This window comes from Corvus kubaryi, unplaced genomic scaffold (genome assembly GCF_017639235.1).
Source record: "Corvus kubaryi isolate FWS band 111438036 unplaced genomic scaffold, C.kubaryi_AGA036_p1.0 37394, whole genome shotgun sequence".
NCBI classification, from domain to species: Eukaryota; Metazoa; Chordata; class Aves; order Passeriformes; family Corvidae; genus Corvus; species Corvus kubaryi.
Genome location: NW_024581133.1, coordinates 14,922,488 through 14,942,820, shown reverse-complemented (window position 1 = coordinate 14,942,820; position 20,333 = coordinate 14,922,488).

Here is a 20,333-nt window from a genome sequence, read left to right as displayed (position 1 = left end):
CTTTTTTTTTCTTTTTCTTTCAAGAACTTTTCTTAGCATTAGTTTCCTGGGGAGGTAGTAGTGAGGAGATGTGCGTTGACAGGAAAGTGTCAGAGTAGGTCCCCTCTTGTCATACAACATACAGTAAAACATCCAGATGTAACAGAAGAACACAAAAAAGCTTGCTGCTTTCAGCTTAATTCACTGCGTCACAAAACAGCTTAGCATAACAGCCTACAGTGCTGTCACCCCAGCACAGCTGAAATACTGCTCCAGCACATGTGCAAGTCTTATTTTAATCAGAGCCAAAAGTACCTGACAAAACTCTACACTGGAGAGACAGCTGTTTTGCTAAAAGTTTTTAGTCAAATGCAGAATTGTACTACATTAACACTGCTCATAATCAAAAGAAGAGTTAGCTTACAATGACATAGTTAGGCTGGGCCTGATAACAAAGGGGAGACAGCTAGAAACAACACACCACCACACATTCCCAACTGATATTCCCAAATTGACCACTGGCACAGGTGTTCTTCCTCCCATCTGAAAACCCAGGCAGAACAGATAAAGGAAGGCAGGTGGAATATATAGTTATAGATCACACTGAATTTGTGCTTATACCAGTTCACACTAAAACTGACTTCCACTTGTATTTATTTAAGTAGGACTATTTGCTATCCAACACTGGAAACATTACTTCAAAATACCCCTTTCAAAGTCAACGAAGAGTCTGTGTTCCAATGTTCTGCCAAATAGAGTGAAAGGTTCTAGCAAAAAGAAACAAAACCAAAGCCCAGAAGCAAACTGGACCTGTGCAGTCTCCATGATTAAGCAGCTCATTCTCCAACATGGCAGAAATGCTTTAGGTTATTCAACAGCAGGACAATTAGAAACCTTAATAAATGCATTTAAACCTCTATCTGGGTGCTCTCATTCAGGAACAAGATGGCCCTAGGGCTTGGAGAAATTAGGACACATTACACTGGGGTGTGAATTTACATCTCACTAACTCCCAGTGCTGACACTATTGTATGCATTACGTACAAAGCAATTTACCTTCATTTCCAAGGACTTTCTAACTTGTATGTAAAAAAAAAAAAAAAAATTCAAAAAACTTCACATTTGTGGGTAATCCAGAGGAGGATCTGGCACTGCAAATCCACATGCTCATATGCTGTCCATGAACCTCACATGTGGGTAAGATCTCAGATAATCAATACTTCCACTGCTTCCAATATGGCAAACTAAGGCTACCAGAAAACAATTATTTTGGCTTCCTGTAGGAATCCACAGGACTTTAGATCACATTTTGTTCACTTCCATATTCATGAGTATTCAGATGTAGATAGATACCATTCAAGATCTGAATGAGCTCTGGATACACTTCGTAGTTTTCTTTGAAGAGTCTTAGTTGCTGGATTTGTTTGAGAATTATTTGAGAGCAATTTGGGAAGTAGTATTATCCCTAATTTAAAGTTATTTTGCTGAAGAGATCCTTTTACAATAATTCCATTGGTATTTTTCAATGCCAGATCACTGAGTGTGACTGTAAGTGGGATGGTGGTAGTAAAATTTCTTCCAGAATTGTGCCCACAAAAGCTTTGGAATAGCCATGTTTATATGGGAACACTATAAACTACTAATTTTTAATTTAGCAAATAATTTGTTTCCTGAAGGCAGCCAGAAGGGCACTACATACCAGACCTTATTATTAGCCTGTTAAAACGCATCAAAACTCAGACACCAGCATGATAATGATCCCACTTCTATGGTAACTGTGTCAGTACTGTCAGCCTTTACTGCCTCCCATCAGTTCAGAAAGCAGCTTAATACTCAGGACTATATTAGCAGATAGAAGTTTGTATTTATTCTACCTCACTTTGCACTGCAGTGAATTTCATGCATCTGTCTCTTAAACTGTTACTTGAGATGAAGCAAATGTCATTTTCAAATATGACAGAATTGGAAAAGGAGCAAAGAGAAGTAAATTCACAGTTACAGTAAAGCCTCTCTTGCCATTACGAAGGTGCCCTACAGGGTATAGATATTGAAAGCTTGTCCAAGGGCCCTGCCACTGTCACTTATGTACAGCACAACTCAAATCTGCATCCCTTACATGAGCTCATTATTTGAAGCAGCCCCTCTCTATGCAGCTCTAAGGACTTAAGCACTAACAAACCAGGCTGTCCCACACAATGTACATCCTAAAGATGTAGTAGAAATTAGTCAGATGAGGTAGTATCAGTCCTGAAAAATAAAATATAAACTTTATCTACACATACACAATAAGAAAAACCCACAAGACTTATCTCCTTCCATACCCAACCTTCATCTTGATAGCTTGACTTAAAATATATATTCTAATATAAATTAGAATAAAATATATTCTAATATTTAACAAGTAATTTCTCAGCCATTCAGATGTTGCATCCTTACAACACCAGCAGCAGTAATTCCAGTTCTTTTGTCTACCATGTTGATTCCTCAGAGGCAATCTAGTATCCAGACCACAACATCCAGGATAAGTTCAGTTGAAGCATACCACAATTTCTTGGCACATATATTAAAAAAAAAAAAAAAAATCTTTTTCCATGGCTACACTTCGCCCTGTTCTAAGAATAACTTGTAAGGCACTCCCAACATACTTTATCTCAGTTTACCAGGAACTATACCCAATATATCTAATTTTTACAAAAGTAATGAAATTGGTTTATGGATATAGTTACCTAAATATAAAGTCTGTATCATTGGCAGAACTGAAGAGCAACATACTCTCACATGCCAGCTTCTAAGCATATAAGGCAACAGAAGCTGGTATTTCAGTATATTAAAAAAGAAATTTACATTTTTTCGCACTTGACAGTCAATCTTCCTTAAGTTTATCTTCCAAAAAGTTGTACTGGGCAGGGACAGAAAGGAGGGCAAGACAGCAAACAATAAAGATGGCTTTATATATACACCACATCCAGTTGTAATCAACATCTTGCAGGAAGTATCCTGCTTTATTAGCTTTAGCCTTTGAAAATATAAAAAACCCCTCATCGTAGCAGATACCAAAATGTGTCAAAGACAAGACAATACATGCCAGTGCCCACCAGTACAAGAAGGGATCATAGAGTTAAATCTGTAGACTTAAAACCTTATGGTGGCACTGCTATCTTTGGTATTATTTTGCTTCCTGATGACTCAACAGTTTTCTTAAAATAGGATAACTGCCTCTGACAGACTTGTAGTTAATCAATGAACCTCAAAAATGAAAATCCTCTTCCCACCACCCTACTTTTATACTAATAAACATATCCACTGTGTCTTCACTTGGCAAATCAGATGTACAATGACACTTCCAGTCCCATCTTTTACAGCAATTTTTCTGTGGAAATTAATGAAGAGCTCACAAAGCACACCAATTCTGTGTACAAAAATATTGTGAATGAAAACATAAAACATTACTGTGAAGATCAGCAGACTTTGACTAAGCCCTGTTTCTGTGCTTGAAACCTAAGTGCCTATTTATGAAAACTTTTAAAAGGATATATTAAAACCAAGAGCACCAACCTCACAATCATCAAGAGCCCTGTAATGAACCAATGCCTGGACAAAGTCTGCTTCCAAGAGGTAACACAAATAAGGGGAACTGTCACATCTCCACTGTAGGCTGCAAAACCTATCCTTGGTGGGGTGATTGTGCACAGAGGAACGATTCTCTCACTTGTTTCTTTAAGGACTTGGAGTTAAATGTGGGTCCCTGAACTTCTCAGCTATTTTCTGCACCATCTACTACCTGTGAATTGGTCTGCTAACCCAACCAGTGATAGACCTGAAGGAAACAAAGAAAAGTATCTGCCATTACTTTACAGCCATTATTGTGGTTTCACATGTTTTTACATAGAGGATATTCACAGATTAGTTGTTTCACAAAAATAGCATCCTTTAACAACATAATCTAAGCATATATAAAACCATAGGATTTACTTCCAAATGTAAGCCAAAAGGGTTTTAAACAAGAAAGCTTTGCAGATAAAAAATGAAAGAAACCTCAATTTTCATGCTTTAATCTGAAAATAGTCTGGGTCTGTTCTTCAGAAATACCTACCTTGGAATTACTTTCTCCATGTGAGTGTTCTGGAGTGCTACAGACACCACTGAAATAAAGATAATTGCTCTGCATTTTATGACTGCTTGAAAGTTCACATTGGGTGCACGTGATTGGATCTGAAAAGCAGATTGCCCGGTGGTTTTACAAAAGGCAAGCTAAAACTCAGATTTTTTTTAAAATGAGACAGAACTTCTTTCCCAGACGCCTGGCAGAAAATGTAATCACTGTAAAAAACCCCCAAAAAGCATAAACTGAAGAAGTACCTGGTATTTTCTGTTCAAGCCTTAGCAAAAATAAAACTATTTTAATCAGGAGTTCAGTCTAAGAAATTAAAACATAGAAAAATATATATCCAATATTGTACAAGAAGTTTTAGATGTAAGTTTTTTTGGTGCATTAAACCGTATCTCTTTTCTTCTGTAAAACTTTAAAATGTGCAACACTTCTGTATATAAAGTAACAAGCAACAGTGATCAAATTCCTTACTGATCCCATTGCCAAAAGTAAAAAAAATGTGGTTGAATTGGCCAGTTTATACCGTCCTTTAAAATTATTAGATTTTACAGGCCCAAAATCTACTAGATAAAATATTTTCTACTGTAGAATTAAGTAGCTGAAAGTCCCAAATAAAACTTAACAGAATCACTTTTAATAGTGCACAAAATCAAGCTTTTAGCTAAGCCACTAAAATCCAGATGTAATTTTAAATGAAGAATCATTTTATACATTCTCAAGTAGGTTTTTATTTCCTTTACTGAAAAACAGTGAGTTACATTTTTAAAATTACAAGTCAAAAACTTGGTTTTCTGAGAAAAGCCCCTCTTATCTTCTTACATGAGTCACAAACCAAAATTTTCAAGATATTGAGTTACACGTAACTAATTTAAAGTATTTAGAATGAAAAAGAAAGAAGCACATACTCCCTCCCCTAAGTGTTTTGCTGAGATTGTGGATTTTGTAGTAAAGCACATAGAATCTGCTTGTGGGATTCTACCTATTCTTCTTAGACATGAACATATTCCTGAGAAGATAAAGGAGAAAAACTAAAATATTTCCTATCACTATCATGTAAAAATCATCAAAATACTAGGAAAAAACTTAGATAGACATACTTTCTAGGAAATAGCTTATTAAAGGCACATCATCTTTCCAGTTGTCATCTGTAGATGAGAAAAGCTGTACACATGGGGCAAAAGGATCTTCCCTGGAGAATCAGGAATGGGTGTTAGGTGGCTGGGACATTCCAGTTTTCTTCAGAAGCACGGGGTAGGCAATCTAAATAATTCAAGGCTAGCTTAGCTGCTCTTAGCAATTTAGTTAAAGCCTGATAGATGAACACAGCTTTTCTACTTTGGATAATTGAAAGGACCAGAAAGACTATTCCTGAAGTTAAGGATTATTAAAACAACTCCGTTTCTTGGATGAAAATATAATTCATATAGGGCATTTATTTTATATGAAGTTACCACTGAGATTTATGAAAACAGTCTCCAACATAATGGATAATTTTTCAAGATTTTTCTTTGTGAAATGCAGCTGCAAATCAGAAGGCAAAAATGGCAATCTAGATGTATCTGAAATACATTCCAATTAATCAAAGGCACAGTTTAGTATTTTTTGCAGTAACTGACCATACATGATTAGATACATGACCCATAGCAGTTTTGCCAGGTGTGGAAGTGTTTAACTGTATACTAACACACCAGAAGGACTGTTTTGAGCAGAAACAACTCAGAAGTTGTATAGTTTTGTCACCATGGTGGAACACTTCCATGGATGAGTTGGAACAGCCCTCAGGGCTTGCCCTTCCATGCCTCAAGGCCAACTCGTTCCACAGAACCATCCACCCACCCCGTCTAATCCAGCTCAGTGGACTTGCAGCCCTGGAACACATCTGTGAAACTCATCCCCCTCCCCTGGACACTAAATGACCTCAAGCAGAAGCAACCTTCTGCTGACACTCAAGCCCCTACACCACTTTGTCCCCTTGCTCCAGACAGGGAGAGAGCAGGACCGTACTGCAAGCAGAAACCTGCAGATGTAATCATACTGGGATAATGCATTATATTGGTATAATGCATACCCTCTTCTCCAGTCTAGTATTTTCCACCAGCACAGCTGTGTTTCCACAGAAATTTACAGATTCTCCTCACTCTCCTTTTTGCTTACCTAGCCCACATGATCCTCTGCATTTCTCTAATCTTCCTAAATACCTCTAGCCTTCCCAAATAACTCCACATAGAGTTCGGTATTGGGTTTTCAGAGCAAGAACATGCAGAGTAAAAGGAGAAAAATGACATAATTCTCCAGAAATCTATACTTGCAGAGTACACTGGAAGTTTTATTAGGCTATCATAACCTTTCTGCTTTTTTTTTTCCCTGGCAGAGTCCATTTTGAAAGCAGAAGACTTCAAGAAAGAAAATGCTGCCATTTGTTTATTTGAGCATCACACACTACGGTAGCAACCATTTGTTGTAAATGCTGATGAAATACAGAACGTGTTTAGGATCAAACCCAACTTAGTTGCCCTAAATTGAGAAAGGTTTAAACCCCACTGCTCTGAGGCCAGTCAAGCAGACACACAACATTCCCCTTTGCAGAATGGTACAGCTGAATCTGCTGCTGAGGGTGACTAAGGATTGAAAAGTTTAGAGAATCAAATTTCATAGTTATTAATTAGACCCTTTAAATATCTTTGGATTTTTAATTGTTAGACCTTAGTTCTTAAATCAAATTTACTGTTCACCTCTGTCCAGGCATTGCAGATTAACTTTTTTGAACTTCAACACTTTGGAAAGAAGTGGATTTTTTTTCTGCAGAAGAACAGAATACTATTTCCTTAAAACAAATACGTCTGAAGAGAAGCTGTTTCTTCAGAAATGCATCACCCATGTAGAATACTACATCTCAATAAATTCCTGAGGTATATGGAGCTCTTAGGCATTATATGGACTTCCTTTTTTTGTAAGAGAATGGCAGAAATGTATATGTATTTACTATAAAATTGAGACAAGTCTTACTGTATACTGTCTGGAAAAAAAGCCTTCAGGAAGAGATAACTTCTCCATAATTATTTATTATATATTTATGATTCAGGTACAATTAGTATTTGGAAAAGCCTTTATAAACTTGTTATCCATATGTACCAATAATCTGTAGTTTTATTGTTCTAAGTGGCTTATTTATGCACAAAACTGTAACTTCCCTTTCAGCACAGAAAAATATGGAGGAAGAAATTACATTTGTTCTGTGAAAAGCTACTCTTAACTGTTTACTTAAATCGGTATAAAAATGCAATATTCCAGTTTTGACAGTGTTCTGAACCTTGGGTGTGCTTTGTTTTTAACAGCATGCAAAGCTTTCTTTGCTCTTCAAAGTGCTTTTAAAATAGGGCATTCATTCAACGGAGGTGGCACTCCTTAAAACAGTTTTCATCTGGTCAGAAAGTACATGGCTACGTTTCTATCAGATTTAATACTCTTGTTTTAAAAGTTGGAGAAAAAGATCGCAGAACCTGTGATTCAGCAGAGCTCCGGTTCAGAAGGAACAGATCACTCCAAGCAGGACACCTAAAATACACAGGCTGGTTGTGGCCAAGGGAGTGGGACTGACAATGGCTGATTATTTGTGCATTTAGAAGGTTCTTTCACTGTTCTTACAAACAGTAAATCTTACCCATGCAAATGACTGCAGCCAGTAACACTTCTAGAAGATGGTTTCCTCAAAAGGAAAATAATCTTTTCTCTCATTTCCCACACAGTGTTTCTTCTAACTGAAAGACAGGCACTTGCTCTTTTTAAAGGAATACTGCCTATGTATTTTCAAAGGTAGCTTACTGTTGGCCTGAGGGGAAATAAAAAGAAATCCCTCTGGAATATCAGTGCATAATGAGCAGTGTACTTTTGTGGCTGCCTAGGGAACAGCGCTGGCATCATCCCTCACCACAGTGGCCTGAGGTCTGTAAAAATGACAGGTGGAATGAAAGTCTCTCTTTGGTTTTGGCAATGCCAATATGAGAAGGATTTAATATGCTGAAGAATTGTACTCCATTGCCAATTTATGTTTTTTGTTTTCTTATGTCTCTAAATGAAATATTTTTGGTGATAATTTAAAAAAGCAAACAAATCTTACACATCCCTCTTATATTATGGTGGTTGTAAGAAACTGATACAGGGAAATCTGGCAAAAACTATATAGGTGGAATATAAGCCAAGGATATAAAATGGTTTGGCAGAGAGAAAAATTCCCTGCAGGATTTATAATAAAAACAATAATACAAAAACACTGAATAGAGAGGTGCACATACAGAAAAAGCAATTATTCTAACAGTATTAGTTACTGTGACAAGCATTTGAAAAGCAGACTTATCTGAACTGCCAAAAATAATTAAGCAGATTGTCTCACTACCCTTCAAACAAAAGAATTAGTGAGAAATTTCATTCAGGCTTTGTGCTTCTTTCTCTAAGAACCAGGAAAATTAACAAGGTCAGCTTGAGTACAGCTTGGATTACTCTTTAGCCAGTATTTTAGCACAATTCTTAATACTTTTTTTTTTTAAATCTCCCTCTTGTTAAAGCATTTCTTCCCAAGGGGCTATTTGATGGTTTGCCAGCCTGTTGAGTGCCCGCTCATTCACCCTGCAGCAAAAAGCATTGCTCCCCCTGGCACTACCAGAATCAGGGCCAGGCTCACCCCTTGCTCGAACCGGTACCATTTCACACACATCTGCAATAAAATGATGCCGCTGAAAGGGCACTGGGGCCCGAGGCAGCAAGAGCAATTTGGAGGCAGTTTCTCCATTACGCAGAATATGAGACAGTTGGATTATTATTTCAGGTTTTTCTCTGAGTATTTCAGGCCCCTGGGTAGGAGTCTATGTTGTACTGTGGAACTGAGTAATTCAGAAGGGAATCCCTTAGGAGAACAGCTGTTAGGTAAACACTTCAGGAAAAACCAAGTTCAGTAAAGGCCTTTAAATTATATTTTTCTTTCCCCACTGAAAGCCTAATTATCTCTTAGCAGTTCAGAAGATTTTGTTTCAACCTAACAACCACTTAATGCTCCCTGTTCTCCTCACATTACTGCCTGCACAGTTTCTGAGTAGTATCACAATCTCTAATCATTAAGAGGGTGAAATGTTCCTGGGGTAGGAAAAGTAACTTTATAAGCTTCAATAATGGAGAAACAATGGGGGGGAATCTGCTTTTCTGCTTGTGCTCCTTCCCCAGATGAATTCTTACAGCCATTCAAACAGAGTTCTGAAGGCTACAGGTACTTTTCAGTCCTTTATCTTTGGTGATGTTTTGGATTACCAGCTAAGGAGGTTGACACCTGTTGGAAAGTCATCCCCTTGATTCACACAGGACTTGCAAAAACTGTCAATAGAGTACACAAACATTTCGGTATCCCCAGGCATTTTGCTGCTCTCGGTCACCACATTTGGTGTCCTCAGATTGTGTCTAATGTGCTTCCTGTCAGGGGGGGGCTATGGCTATGCTCAAGTTTTAGGGGTTTTTGTTTGTTCTTAAGAAAAGCATTACTGTAAGTGTTCTGCTGCTATTAAAGATAAGGAACATTTTTACTTTCAATGTAGAGATAGAAGCTGATAAAATAACATTGTTCACATAAGGCAGGACTGAAATAAAACCATTATGGAATACAAATACTAAATAATGTTTCCAATGTGATCTGTGCAACTGAAGGACAATTATAGCTCCCCACTCCTTCTCTCACATAAAGCTACTGGAAAAATATATAATTTTTAATGAGATTTTATAGCATTCCATAATTTCTTCTTACCTCTGTATATTACTAGCAACTTTGGTTTCTACTCTGTGTGTATATACAAACCTATTTTTTATATTATATTTTCAGTTGATTGCTGGTAAGTATAGAATTAAATATGTAGCCTACACCACTGTGGAAATTGTTCATAAGCCTCAGGTACTATCCTGGAGGAAAACAAGCTCTAAATTAAACTAAAATCGACACTAGAGCCACACTTTTGGGGAGACAACAGTTATCCAAAACAGATACCTACTCTGTGTAATTCAGAACTTGGGTAAATTCCAAGTCTTCCCTTTGTTTATCAGACTGCAAAAGGATGGATGTCTCTCAGGTTACTCTCAAAGAGCCTACCACAGTATTTTTTCTTCAGAAACCCATTAAAATTGCTGCTTTGATCAAACTATCGGGAAACATTCTAATTTAAAGAATTAGAGAACTGTGACTTAATACGTTTTGCACTCTTTTTAAGAATTACTTTGCATTGCCCACTTCCTGTTGCCATTTTCCTCCATGAAAATTATTCTAACCTCATTATTTCTTTTCTGCCTCATACCAGCTCAATGACAAATAGACTTAATAGGCCTTGCAAATCATAAATAGACAGGTGGTGCAATGATGGACTTGCCATTAGCTGCATTAGCACAGTGTATTTTGGGAATTTCAAGAAGAAGGTATAAGTACATTGAGCTATTACAGGCTATTTCAATAAATCACAGAGAATTTTATTTAATTAAGTCCCTTTTAATAGCAATATTAAAGATACAGATAGAAGTGTCATTAGCACAAACAGGTTTGATATACTAAACAACCTGGGGGTTTTTATTATTTTCTATCCCATAAAAATAAAATTTTATAATCCAACAAAGTAGGACTTGACTTTTTGATTCACAGTGTAAAATGTTATGATTGGTAGCCTTTACATTACTGGGCTCATGGCCTGACAGCTTCCATTCCCTCGCCTGCTGTGATTCTTTTCCCAAATCTTAGGACATTACAACCATTGAGGAATAATACTAATTAGCACAGCACAGGCAGCACTACAGGCATCAGAGGTTTCTATGCAAGAGGAAATGCTGTAACTGAAGAGAACAGCTTTGAAGGAACAAGGATAATTTTGCTTTACCAAAATAGGGATATAGAAGAGGATAAAGTGAATATTCAGAGTGTGTATTATTGGTCAACAATGCATATATGACCTTCTCAGTATTTTTTTCAAATCTTTTATTTTTACTATGAGGGTAGTCAAACACTGAAACAGGTTCTCTGAAGTGGTGATCTCCATTCTGTAACAGGAGATGGACTGATCATTATTTTAATTATTTAGGGAAAGACTACAAGGGACCAAGAAAAAAAACAGGTGAAAGATCTGACCTGTTGCATGGAGTGGAAAGAATTATGAGGCTAAATCCAGATCACATCTGCAGCCTTCATCTCAGGACACAAAACAGGAGAGAAGCTATGTCTCTAACCACAGCCTGAGATGATGTCACTGGGAGCTGACATCCAGGGAACTGGGAAGGGTGGTGCTGGGAGTTTGAAAATAAGCCTGGATATTTAAACCCTGGAATTAAAAACACCCACGAATGACACTTCATTCCAAAAAACCAACAAATGAATGATTTCCCCATACAGAATGGGACTGTATAGGGTAAAAAACATAGTTAACACAGTGGACCAAAGCTATATATATTGGAATGACTCTCAACTCACCCATTTCCTGGGTTTTGAGAAGACCCTGATATTAGAGAAAGGTGGAAGATGAGCAAACTTAACCCCATAATACAGCTTTGGGCTGCCACTAGCCAAAACACAGTACAAACCAGTATTTTTACTATCCTAGGAACTGATCTTATTACAGTACCCAGTAAGTTACCCCTCCTTAATTTGAACTGCTTCTACCTATATTTAGTCTGTTAGGAGATAGCAGTGTGCTTACAGACAAAGTACACTGCCTGGTGAAGACAACATATACAAAAGCTACCATATACAAAAGCTTACCCAACTGCATAAGCTTTTTGAACAAATCCTCTTGGCCAGCATCAGAGAGCAATCTCATTTCAGTACAGCATAGCCACTCTAGTCCTCCTCAACCCAAGTTCAGGACCTCCTAGGAACTCTTCTTCACAGATGGGAAGGTTTCCATCAGAGCAGTCTCCTGATCATCTCCACATGAAAGGGTATATTCAGATACTCTAATGAAGGACTTAAAACCAAATCAATCACTACCACAAACAAAGCGCAGATTTGCCAGTCTGTTACTGAGGTGTGTTTCCCCTTCAGATACAGCAGTTATTAGACACAGCAGGTTTGCAGAGTTAATGGGCTCTATACAGACTACTGGGCATTGGAATTCCTTGACAGACAGTTTAACCAATTTCCTGTTTACAGTTTTTACATTTGGTAATGAAGTAATTATCCTTTTGAGAGGCAACTGCTGGCATTCCTCAACATATTAAATGGCACACAAAAAACCATTATTCCCTCCCAGAAGTTGCTATCTTCAGATTTGGTGTCTTCATAATTCTCTGTGGAAAGGCAAATTCACTAGCAGGGGAGGATTCAGCAAAAAACGTTGTTTGAAACCCTTTTGAAGCAATGCTTAAAACAAACAAACAACCAACCAACCAATAGAAGTGTTTCACCATTGATATTTGCCACAGTCATTTATAGTTCATTTTTCCCCTCCTGTGGTATCTTACAGCAAACTAAAGTTCTAAGCATGATCTGCTCTTTCCCACAGCATTCCTCAGTGAGTAGCCAGAGCAGCAGCGCCAGAAAAGTGTTGGGAGGTGGGGCTGTGTGTACCAGGCACAAGTGAGAGCAACACAAGTACTTCACCCACTGCATGGATGATTAGGCAATAGCTTATTTGCAACCATCCGTCATTCCTCTCCTAAGCAATGTCTACCCAGGCATGACGACTTGATTACACAGCTCATGCCATATGTGCCCATAACACGGCATTTCAGAACTGCTCCACTCATACATGCAATGTATGTTAATACTTTTATCCATGTCAGTCTGGCATTTTACGGTCTGTTGCCTTCAGTGTCCTTGTCCTTTGAGTAAGTCTGGCTCATTTGTGGTATTTCCAAAAAAGTCTGTAGTTTTAAAATTGCTGAAAATTTCACCAACTGCAATGTCAAATTAAGAGTAGATTTTAAAAAGTTTAAGTAGAAGCCAGACAAGTAAAACGTTGCTACATTCAGGTGATACAGCTATTGCTTCTACCTGTTCCTAATGTATACTCCAGGTCCACAATAGGCTTTGTTGTGATCTCTGAGTGAAGTAAAGCTAGCTTCTGCTGTAGGTTTTGGGCACCTGTTAGAAACCTGGGGCTGGAAAGGGTAGAAGTATAATTTTTTTTTTTTTTGCATGTCCAGCTGATAAAGTACAATTTTGACTTATTATGTTGACATTACTATTACTTCTAGTGTTTTATTGTAGTCACTTCTGATAGCATCTCAGCATCTCTATTATGTTCATAACAAGACCCTCCTGGGATCACTAGGAAAAAACCTAAAGCCTGATTTTCCTTTCTTTTACTGAAAACCATGACTCCTTACACATCATGTAAATTTTACACCACTCTTAGCACCAGTACACAAAGGCTGGATTAGCAGTATGTGCACACACATTTCAAATTGCTAGCTGCAGCCTTTCTCTGCTTTAACAGAGGATCACATTAACAATTACTAGTCAGACACAGTGGGCAGCCTATTACCTGTTAGGAAGGATCTGTCATTTAAATGGAGTGATGGCTACAAACACACATCTACAGCATTTACTAACTCTAAGCTGCCATCCCAAGTGCTGGGGAACAGTTAAAATGAAAGCACAAGTCACTTCCTAAATCAGAATGAAAATTATTTCTTAAAGAAATGCAAATAAAATCCAACTTTGGTCATCACTTGAAGCCAAACAGTCCACAATTGTGATCCCACATAAAAACTGAAGAGGCAAATTAAATCTTAACTGTGTACAACAAGGAAAAGTTTCTACTCTGGAGGTCTATGTATAAATAGGTTGCTTCAGCATCCAACAGCTGACCTGGCAGCTTTTGCACTGCGAGCAAAGTGCGAATTAACATCCCTGACAGGGACAGTTTATAAATAAAGCAATATTCTAGAAGCTAAAATCATTTTTGTCATGTGCTGAATCTTAGAAGTACTACAGCAAAACACTCTAATGTCTGAATTCTCTAACCTTTTCCTGCTGAATTATAGAACATGGGCTGTAAATATTTAACTGAGACAAAGGAGGCTCAGGATTCTAGTAAGAATAAAGTGTTACCTTTTCCATTAGCCTCATTCTGTTTTCAAAGGTATTCCAAGGTTCACTGGGTGGCAAGAACAGATTTTATTGTCAAACATGAAACCTTCCTGGGAATGTTCAGTGAGGAACTATTCACGTGAGAAAAGAACAGTGGAACACAGAACAGAGCTGTAGCTGGAACCTTGAAGTTACAAAGAGTGGAGCAGCTAAAGACCTGCACGACCCATGGTGTGATGTTTGTGCCTGTCGCCCAACCCATGGCATGTCACAGTGCCCTTGCTGCTAGCAGGCACCAAACACAATGATTTCCAAGGCAGACAGAAGCAGCTACAGCACTATCCAGCTGAAAATGACTCATTAGGCAGCAGGGCTACTACTGTTGCAAAAAACAGATCACTTGTAGTATTAGAAGCTTTTAATACTTCTTGACATTGGACACCAAATAAGGGTGAGTTAATTTACCTTCTAAATACGGTATATACTGTGTAAATGAGGAAAGCTTTACAGCATTAATGCCTGCAGAGTGAAAATTTCAAAGTATTTCATGATAAGATCACATTATAGGACAAATGCACTACCAGCAACATCCATACTGTGGCAACTTTGCAGCCATTTCATTCAGGAAGCCTCACCGAACATAAACTATTTAGCTAGATTAAGGTAGAGCTATGGACAGCTACAAGTACATTTTGTTCAATTAACAGCAAAAATATGTAACCCGCAAATAGGGATTTTGAGCTAGAACTGTTATGTTTATTTGCTTCCAATCTTCTTCCATAAATAGTATGACAACAGAGCAGAGAAAGAGTAACAGCAACTGAACAATTTCCTTAACCAATTTTTAAACCACACTGGTGTCTTAGAGAAGGGCCTTTATGAAGTATGGTATTTTTGTCACCACATTTTTTTGGACACAATCAGATTCTCCATCAATTAGCAGGCCAGAGCAGTTCATAGATTAGAACTCAGCTAGACTCTTAAAAATGAGGGAACAGCTTCACTGGGGTTGGCATGAAAGTTATGCTGTCTGGTCAGAAGAATCGTGGGATGGTTAAGGTTGGAAGGAACCTCCAGAGGCCACCCTGTCCAGCCCTCACTGCCCACACAGGGTCACCCAGAGCTAGACGGCTTTTGAGTAACTCCAAGGATGGAGAGTCCATGACCACCAGGGGCAATCTCACAGCAAATAAGTGGTTTGTGATGTTCAGAAGGAACCCTCTGGGTTCCATTCTCTGCCTACTGTCTCTCTAGTTGTGCCTCTGGACACCACTGAAAAAAGCCCAGCTCCACCTTCATTGCACCCTCCCTTGTGGTAGTTGGTTTCTACATATATCGAAAAATAAAAATCCCCCCAGGCCTTCTCCCCTGCAGGCTGAACTGTCCCAGCTCTCTCAGCCTTTAGTCATAGGAGAGCTGCCCCACTCCCTTCACCCTCTCTGTGCCTCTTGGCTCCACTCTCTCCAACACATCCACATTTCTCCTGTACTGAGGAGCCAGGACTGAACAGAGACCTCCAGGCATGGCTTCAGAAGTGCTGAGCCAAGGGCAAGGATCCTCTTGTGGAGCAGCTGCCAGTAGTTTGCCTAATGCAGCCCAGGAGAGCACTGCAGATGCCTTTGCTGCAAGGGCACACTGCCAGAACAGGAGCTGAATCTCAGTGATTCCTGCCAAGACCTTCACAAGGTGCTCTGATGGCAACACACAGCAGGGCAGGGAGGCTTCCATGTGCCAGAGTACAGCACCAAAGAGTGAAGAGACAAAGGCATTTCATGAGGCCACATACCCACAGCACAACTTTTTCTTACCACAACAATTTGCCTTCTGTTAGTGCTGAGGAAAACATCATTTCTACATCAGAATCACAAGCAACATGCACTAAAAAAGAAATTAAGATGTTGAATAAAGGTATGTATTGCAACTCCTATTACTGGGATTGAAAATTCACCTGGTTTCACTTCTGCACTTAACTGTTAGCTCTGCATTCAGCTACACTGCAGCTGAGCAGCACTACTGCTCCGCAAGAGTTATGACTATACAAGATTCACTTTTGATCCACCTCTTTTCAATTTGCCTTTCCTTTCCCAAATACATTGAGAAGAGTCCTTGAAGTATATTTGAAGTGACACTGAAGAAGAAAACCCTGAGCATCTACTACACACGAGACCTGGACTATTATGGAGGTTTTAGAGGTAACTTTGTTGTGGAATTACTATTTTCTTCTCCTTAATTACCTTTAGTTACATGTCAAGTGATTCACCTAAGAAAACTTGTCCACAAATTTAAAGTTTTACTATGAAGAGTGACCTTGCATTTATGTTCATTATTTATCAAGACATACAGAATGAAATTACTTACACCACCCTTTGTTTTGAGTCTTTCTACTTACTCACTGGTCCCAAAATGGCAATTCTTAATGCAAAACAAACATCCAAACAAAACTACTTGGTAAATGCCATGCCCATAAACACAGGGGCATAACATTCTGGAATTCTGCACATACCATAAGCAAATACTATTCTTCATAGTTATATTTATCCTTACATAACTCTGCACCAGAACCCCAGCACCCTTTCCCATATATTTTTAGAACTTAACATTAGCTAAGAATAAAATGATGCACAGATGGATCCCTGGATTTCATTGCCTCACTAAACACTTAAAATATCTGTTCATTCTAGTCAAAAGTAGAAACATTTTTGGAACACCAATTTTTTGCTTAACAGAAAGAGATTTCTTACTCAGCTGTGACTGCTGCATGAAATATCTGATCTCATCACCCAAAATTAGTACATTTTGACAGAAAACTAGAGATAAGTAAATCTTTGATCTTGGATTAAAATATTCCTTATTCCCAACCAGGATACTATTACTATTTTCTTTTAAATTTCATGTAGATTTTCCAAAGTCTATGAAGTCACATGAAGGTATTCATAGAACATTTGGCATTTAACTTCTATTTTGTTAATAGAAAAATTATCATCTATATTCCAAATAACTATTTTCAATTAAGAAATTAAGGGGTTAAAAAGGGCATAATAGGCACAAAGGTCATCTCCTCCTCTTGAAGAGCAAAGCTTTGTAAAAAATCCCAAAGCCTAGAAAATCCTTTTATTTTAGAATTTGATCCAGATTACACCATTCAGACTGTTATATAGACATCATACAGTTATTAAAAAAACATTTTGAGATAGTAAAAAAATCTAGCAGTACAGTTTACATAGACTGTTCTTTAGGAAATTACTCTGTACTACACTGAATTCTTTCCTAAGGCTTGTTTGCAATTTGGTTGAAAGAGACAACAGTTTATGCAAAGAAAACATGAAAAATGAATTAACTGCAGACTAAAAAAGTCTATAAAAGTTCATAATCTCTTGCTGGGTATATTACATCAGAGGATTCTTCAGGCATTTTCCCTGTCAGTTTATTAGTCCGTAAAGAAAACCCACAGTCCTGGGAAAATGACGAAGGCAGAAAATACTGGGCTGTAGCAAAGTGAGATGGCACAAATGCAACTCACCACAGTGAGTTTGAGATTCCTGTTGCACTGTCTCTTTGCTTTCATAGCTTTCTAAATAAAAACATCTGTTTTGTAACTACAGAAGCAGCCTTCAAGCATTTCTGAAAGAGGCAGCAAGTCCCAAAAAAATCAAGCCAACCCACTTTGCAGAAAGACCATGATAAAGGACCATTTCTGCAACTGTCCTTTATAGTGAAGGGAACATGGACATCCTTCAGCTGTATGAACAGCTCTGGGCTCCCTATTGCCACACCACTGAAGGCCATGCCAGGCTTTCTGATGACCGAATTAATACTATGAACATCTTCCCCTTGGCTACCTTCTGGAAGAACATGCCCCTTGTTTACAAGCTCTGACAGTAGTTTTAAATGACAGCCAAGACATTTGAGCTTCTGTGTTAATGTCCTTTTCCCTATAAAAGGGAAGCAATCCCGTGGAGCTCAGTGCTCTGGAGCGTGGCCGTGCATGTGCAGGGCACAGCTGCCTGCAGCTCTGGGCACTCAGAGCTCTCCACAGGCCAGGCTGGGCACACATGGCAGGCACAGCGTCAGCACAGCTGCCACACATCTGTGCACAGCTGGACTCACAGCCCAGTCCCAGGCTTGGACAGTCAGTGCTTGACACCAGACCTCTAACTGATTCCTGAGGCTTAGAGAAAGCAAATTTGGGCAGGATTGCAGCATTCTAACAGTAGCCACACAGGTTTGAAAAGACCAATTATACAATTAACTCTTTGTTGGTAAGTTTGAATATATGACACGAGTACAGTCTGATGTGAAAATGCCTGAAGAATGAATAAAAAGGAAGGGCCACCACATTTAAGCAGCATCTTTTGGCACTCAGTATAAACCTGCTGCCTTTCCCAACATCTCCCGTGCTCTAAAGCTGTTTGCTGTTTCTTAGGTAAGACTCCCCCCCAGTGGTTACTTTCACTCACATGCGAGCTCAAAGGCTGCCACAGCTCTTCAGCCTGCAGAAAAAAACCTGTAGCACTTGCCAGTACTAAGCCTGATAAATCAAAAGGATTGGTAAGAGGCTGTCAGAAATTAAGTGTGATTTTGTATTAACCAATCTGTGTTACGTATACACTGCACAGGAGCTCTGATGGAGTTCTCACTGTGCAGAAGCCTGCACAAAGGGAATCTAACACAAATTGCTGATCTGAATTGCTCCTTTTTAATTGAAGTATTTTTAATTATATATTCATTTTCTTTCTTTCATGGTACGAAAAAGCAAACTTCTTATTTTAAGAAATGCTTTTTTGTCCACAAACAAGTGATTACCTTTGTTTTTCCTGTTTGCCAAGAGTAGTCCAATTACATATACATTATTACTATAATAATGTGATCAACAACCCTCAAGACCATATGGTAAAACTATTCCTAATTTCTATGGAAGTCCAGTAAAAGTTTGAAGCTTACCAAGTTAAGATAAGGTGGATATGCATTCTGACCACCTCAGGATGTCCAATGGATCCTGTGGGAGGTGAACAAGACTTAGATGCACAAGCACACATTCCCTGTTACCTGCAAAGATCAGACTTTGCAGTAGTGGCAGGTGTGTATGTGTATATACATAAAACCAGACTGAAAGGATATTCTGGATAGGTAGAATAGTTTTCTAGTTTTCACTTATTTATAATCAGATACATTTTCTATTTCCTTAAGGGGTTTTCAGAGTGGTCCTTACTGACAGCTTCCACCACTGTAAAACTACTTGCCTATGATAAAACAATACCTTCTCTTAAAATAGGATTGAATTGAAGCACCAGTGCACACAACATGGACTTGCACTCCTCCATCTCCATTTCTGTCACATTTTGGCCTGACCTCCATGCAGGCATTTTTGCATGACATTATGGTGTATATTTTCTACATGGCTTGATCACTAGAAAGCCTGAGGTAGTTGCTTTTTATTTTTGATATTAAAAAAACCCCCAAGGATCACATCCAGAAATGAAGAATGGCACTTAATTCCTTCAAAATTGTTAAGTGCTTTGAAAGCCGCACACACAGAGCAGTACAAAGCATGCTGGCCTCACAGCTCACTACCTGCCATGCTACACTTTAGAAAACTACAGACCAGAGGAGCAAGGTCATTGGCAAACTTCTAACTATCCCATCAAAAGAAAGGAGAAACAGAAAACATGTCAAAAGTTATGGGTATGTCAGAACAGTGCTTGCTATTCATTTAAATAAAATGTAGGACCTTTGTGTACAGACCTCTGTGCTTCCTCATCACCTACTCTCACACTGCAGAAAGGTGAATTCTGAGCTCCTTGCTCAGCAATGCCAGCCTCCCTCATCTTCACTGGGGGCAGACATTTTTGCATCTTATACACAAATTCATCAGAAAACACATCCTCAGGGAACTTAGCTACTGTTTTTTGGGGTTGGGGATGTTGTTAAACAGAACACTGCAGCAGCGTCAGCTTTATGGGCTCTCAGGAAACTCTTCCTGCTCAGTGACAGTTTTCAGCATTTGTGAAAAACTGCTCTATTCTCTTTACTGGCACGGTTTAAAACTGGGCAGCTGTTACTATCACAGGCCAAGACTCCATGCCATTTATACCCATTAAATAATGGAAATTACATTTATGGAAATTACATTTAAATGCCACCAAATCAGAAAACAAAAGTCTCCAGTCTTTTGAAACCAAACCAACCCCACAGGCTTCT